This window comes from Anneissia japonica, unplaced genomic scaffold (genome assembly GCF_011630105.1).
Source record: "Anneissia japonica isolate Jap-2015-1 unplaced genomic scaffold, ASM1163010v1 scaffold1239_len605302_cov174, whole genome shotgun sequence".
NCBI lineage: Eukaryota > Metazoa > Echinodermata > Crinoidea > Comatulida > Comatulidae > Anneissia > Anneissia japonica.
This window is the reverse complement of record NW_022748776.1, coordinates 104,539-110,433: the sequence shown is the minus strand read 5'-3', so window position 1 is coordinate 110,433 and position 5,895 is coordinate 104,539. Positions and strand designations below refer to the sequence as shown.

The 5,895-nt window shown below is 36.0% G+C and overlaps 1 long non-coding RNA gene across 1 annotated transcript in view; it reads right to left on the bottom strand.

Annotated features, from left to right (window-relative positions):
- LOC117120954 overlaps window positions 1-917 on the bottom strand; it is a 3,093-nt gene extending 2,176 nt beyond the window's left edge. Inside the window, exon 1 of the long non-coding RNA XR_004447449.1 lies at window positions 818-917. This is a non-coding gene — a long non-coding RNA (uncharacterized LOC117120954). The remainder of the gene's footprint in view (window positions 1-817) is intronic.
- Between the last annotated feature and the right edge of the window lie 4,978 nt (window positions 918-5,895).

Genomic DNA, 5,895 nt, shown 5'->3' with positions numbered 1-5,895 from the left:
GAGTTAGCTTACACCCCTAAAATATGTTATTTTGGGTTTAAAAAGTCAACAGCAGTTATTACATTCAGGTTTTGTAAATTAAACAAATTAATCTAGGGTATTGAAGCTGCTGTTGAGTTGTTATTTAATTTTGGAGGCCATTTTAAAAAAGCGCCCTCAATTGCCTCCGGAAATCTTCACATTAATAACTTTAGCTAGTTATACTTTACTCCTATCATTACATATTCAAAAGTTGGTCAAACCTACCTCTTCTGTGCTTATTTTACCCATATATATGTAGTTTATTGGATTTTGGCGGCCATTTTGAAAAAGCGCCCTCATGCGAAAGTTCTCAGTTACACCCCTTTTACCTCATATATTCTGATTCCCCATTAAAAAAAACTGGTCTAGAAAAACCATATGACAATTTCTACCTCTCCAAGTGGCACCTATCTCAGTTATAGCCTGGTCTACTAGGCCTATCAAGTTATGCGATCAAACTGTTCGTAGTACGATACCATTTATATTATACCATTATTTCAACACTATATCCTATTTTTATCTATGCTTTATCTATAATGTAACTGTTAACCATAAATCAGGGATACAGGATATATGTTATATTAATAGTACAAATACTGTCTTATTGTGAAATTTATGTACAAAGTTCGGTGTAACTGTCCTTGGCTACGTATAACAGCAATGTAGAAAATATGGCGTCCGCGCGACATTCGTACGTGCGGTAATCAACGCTTGGTTTAAAATTCTAATATCTCACAAAATCATCATTAAATCATAATTACAGTATTCAATATTCATAGGTTCGTATAAAACTCACCCTTTATCTGTCCTATTACAGAAACCTTGTAAACATTTCAAACATCAATCATTTTGGCTTTTATGCCTCAACGCTAACGTTATGTTTGCTAGCGTGAATCCTACGGCGGCGTTGCTAGGCCTACCCCCAGCACGTTTGCCGATTTCAGCTTATCTATTTGTCAAGTACGTTACGTAACGGTGACATAATACGATCGCGGCGAGGAGGTGTGTACCTTTGATCTTCGCTCGATAGCACTCCTTCTGTTCTATTTTCTTTATGGTATAATACATAGGCCTACTCCAAGTATCGAAATACACGCCATCGTGTCGGGATTCAATATTCGACACGATGGCGTGCATTTCGATACACCCCCGCCCCCCAATATTTTGACATTAGCCTGGTTCACGTCGAACTTTTATCTAGATATATATCCACTTAACTAGTTAAAAGTTCGACGTGAACCACTCAATTATAGCTAGATAAAGAAATTAAGTCACTTAAGTTTAAGTGACTTAACTTTACTAGAATAACGGTAAATTAACTTGCTTAACGGTAAAGTCGGCTCGGATTACAAGGACACGATTACGTAACGTAGGCATCTAAGCCAGCGTTGTTGTATTGTACCACCATTATCATATTTACTTCAACAATGCTAACAACAGCATCGAAGTAGTCTCATTAGTCTGGTTTTTCGAAATTATTTGTAATATTATGGGTAAAAACCCAGCAAACGTCCGTTTTACGAATAGTCGATATTCCAATGACCTTTGCCCTTTGCATCATCGACCAAGTAATAACGTTAAGAAGTCAGATTGCGTATGTTTTCCAAAGTGATAATGTATATTTTTCTTAATAATAAAATCAGATTTGTTGTATTTATTTATTGACAATTCAATCTTTTCCATTTATGCTATAATAGTCGCAATTAATTCAGTTTCAACGAACTACCACCAACGCCAGCCGTTAAAATTTGCGCACATGTTTACGATGACGAAATAAAAAAGTGTGTAGAAGTCATCAACTTATTTGACACCGCGAAGCTAGATTTTCGCGAAGTGCATGCAAACACAATTGAGCGATCTAAAAACTACAAAACAGGACAGAAAGGTCCATAAAGTATACAGACGTTTTAATGAAAATTAAAACAATACCGTATTTTGTTAAATGGAATAATGCTAGCTAGCGATTAAAATAATTCGGGTTTTTTTTAAGGTAAATTTAGCTAGGGCCTAGAGAATCTACTACTTAGATTGCGATAGAACACGCTGCTGCACTGTCGTTGGTTCGTACTGGTCGGCTAGGTTAGGTAGTGGAAACTCGCACATTCTCTACAATAGTTTACAATTTTTTTGAACGAATACTACTTGGTACTAGAGGTTCGTAAAATACAGTAGATGTTTTATTAAACAACCATTCCCACCGTGTGTCGTCGACGGCATGAAACTGGCTGGCTGTTTATCTGGCTCTAACTTGGCATCGAACGCAATTAGGGGATTATCGTATCATGTTTCAAGACGGGTATATCTAGATAAAGTTCGACGTGAACCAGGCTTATGTATGGGATAAAATGAAGCTTACACACTTCAAAAGACTGTCACAGAAATAATTTGCACTGTCTTTTGCGCTTACAAAGATGAAAATTAGCATAGTGTATTCATGTTGATAACAAAATTATTTTATCTGGTACTAATCTAAGCTCTTCTTTCCTTAGATGTTAGATGTGCTTGCAAAGAGAGCCACATTTCACACTGAAGGGTGTGTACGACATCAGTAATGTTATGTCAATTCCAAGAATGTTTAAGGTTATATCGCTTGATGAGGAATTTATTGATTAGGCCTATAATAGCAAATTGCATCAATTTCTTTTGCAAAAACAAGGTTTCCATCTTCAGAGAGGGGCACATCCCCTGTCCGCACAAGGGCACACATTGGCGCTAACACCAGGCGCGTAACAGGGGTCTTGGGTCAGAGTGGGTATTTATTTTCCCGGTTAGTAATTTACCATACCCACCCCACCCCACTCCCCATATAGAAAACAATACGACATAGGGCTTATCTTATTTATAATATAGGCCACACACGTGTGTTTAAAACTAAATATAAGCATTTTCGTCATGGTTTTATTTATTACAAATATATTCTTTCACCATCAATACACATTGAGGCCCTTCTTTTAGGTTAAAACAATCTATCTTAAATTTGTCTTTCTTGAGTTTGGGACTATTATGTGTAACTTAAAAGGATAAACCTAAAAAAGCCATAAAAAAATGCAAAATATTTTTGTGTTTTTAATTCTGATTTCGTCGGAATTGATGAAAACTCCCTAAAATGTGCATTTTATAGAGGAAATTGGCCTACCGTAACCGTAAGAATTTGAGAATTTTAGGCACTTTCAGAAGATGCGTTTGTCAAAGGGTGGGGAAAGATTTTCCAAAGATGGATATTTTCCCCTTGTCCCCCGGTGTTTTTAATTCTAATTTCGTTGGGATTGATCAAAACTCGCTAAAATGTGCAAATTTTAGAGGAAATTTGCCCATGTTAACAAGAAATGCGCGTGAAATTTTGAGGTTTTTAGGCACTTTCAGGGGATGAAAAGGGCATTTATAAAGGGGTTGTGAAGATTTTCCAAAGATAGATATTTTCCCCTTGTCCCCCAGTGGTTACGCCATCGAGCAGCATAGATCAAAGGAGTTATGACAGTTTTTGAAGTGGAGAAGGGGTTGCAGGGTGTTGTGAGTCTGGTCATTATGATATTTTCCTTTTTATTATTGTCTTTATTTTTCTCTTCTCTTTTTCTTTTCCTCTTCTTTATCTTTCCCTCCCTTACCCCTTACCCCTCTTTCTTTTCTCTTATTACCCAGCCCGGTACGACGGCTTGGTCAGCCCGGAAAAAACCGTCAGGGGAGGGGCAGTTTTCCCCTGCCCCCCTCCCCGCGCCTGTTACGTCTTTCAAAAGTGCCCTTAAAAAACTTGATGAAACTGATTTCGATATACACATTGTTGTAAGCGCATCCTTTTCACTTTCTTTTGACCAAACTACAAAATTAGTAGACATAATTTTAAGCATAATTTTAAATATGATGCAGGTGAAATATGATCCATGGTTAAACGCATACTTCCTCAAACCATAGAGAAAATAGAACAGATTTCTCTATGGACTAATCGACCTATCCTGACTATGTTTTGATGATTTAAGATCACCAGATAGAACAAAACCAAGATAGGTTAACGAGTCGGCGACTTTTGTACTAGCTTGATATAGACTCATTTTATATTTACGGTATCGTTAATAGGAACGTTAAATCCTAAGGCCGATGTCTGCATACCACAAACTATGCATCCCAGGGTCGGATCGTTGCACCCTAAGGCCAAATCCTGCATACTCCATCTGATTTTTTTTTTATTGTTACGCAGTATTATATTCTATGTTTCGAAACACACGTGGACACATCTCCTCATACACAAAAACACACACGCACACACACACCCACACACACACACAAGATATACTTTATTATATATGTTACCTGGAGATTTAGTTGTTGTATCGCAACTGGTTTTATTCGTTGCAGGATCTGAAAGATAAAAATTATAAAACAGTTTTCATAGAAAACATAATATAACATAAAGCACCATACAGACGATATTCGCAGAATCAGAAAATTAATTAGTTGCCAAATGGCCTCATTGCGCTCCTCCACAAAGTTTTGCACAGTTATGTGGTTTATTTTTATGTAATTGCAATTATACTGTATACTGTGTTGGTTGAAACATTTGTTTTATAGGAATAAAACAAACTTATATAATTGTGTGTATATACAACTATGTACATCCTTGGGTATCAAAAAGTTATATAAAATCACATAGACTTCAGTTATGCTTACCACTTGCAAATAAGAATTTTATCTGATGTATAAAATGAATGAATAAATATAAAAATGGCGTACCGTCATATATGAACAATTGAAATGGATTAAGGAATACCATGTCACTCCCTGCTTCCCTGTTTTCACCAGTGTCTTTGTCAGCTCGGAAAATAGAGGCATTTGGAAATGTCCAATATATACTGGATTCATACAGAGCTAGACCACGCACATTTTGCTGCTCACCGTATATATTTATATTGACTACTTGTCGAACATTTTTGAATTCAAGATCGGATGTTCGGATCTGTGACATATACAGGTCATACCAGTAAACCTTTCCTCCTTTTAATTAAACATATATTTATCCAATCAATTAAAATTGTATAATAATCTATTGATGATGATACTTACATAATCATTATAATACACTGATTGCAATAATTATAATGCAAATTTATAGAGAGTGTAAATAATGCTCAGTGCCGCGGTAGGTGATGATGAAATAAAGCAAAATGACTTTAAAAAATTGACAAAACATTGCTAATATTGATCTACCATATTATGGTTCTGATTAAAAACAATAGTAAGGATTAATAGAATTGATTATACTTTGGAGAACAATGCACCATCCAATCATGCAAGGTAAATTCAATGTATAATAGTACCTTGAGGTGGGTATTTGAATTAAGTACCTTAGTATGACATGTGTCGTAAAATCATATCAATATATACCTTCAGAAATTCAATGGTACGTAGAATCACGCGAATTTCATGATGTGAAAGGGTTTGACATACACACACCACACACACACCACACACCAACACACACACACACACACACACACACACACACACACACAACTCAAAATAGCTTGTGCCACGGTACAACCAGGGAGCCCCTTACAACTAAATTATAACACTCTTACCTCTGAAATCGACGGCCAATGAGAGTACCCATCCTTCTGAAGGGTAGGAAAGAATAGCAGATACGTTGGCCAAGTTAAAACGCGCAATGCGAAACTGTTCGAAGAAGAAGCAGAGGCTGGAGAGAAAACAATTGATACAGTTAAACAATATACAGTAAATGCTCAATTTTTGTTCAACTGTTGAATGTAGTTTTAGTAAGTAGGCCTATTCTAAATGTTCATTGTTCATGATTGATAATAATAGGCCTATAGGCTTATTAATAAAAGATAATGGTAATTACTTGTAACATTATATATATATATA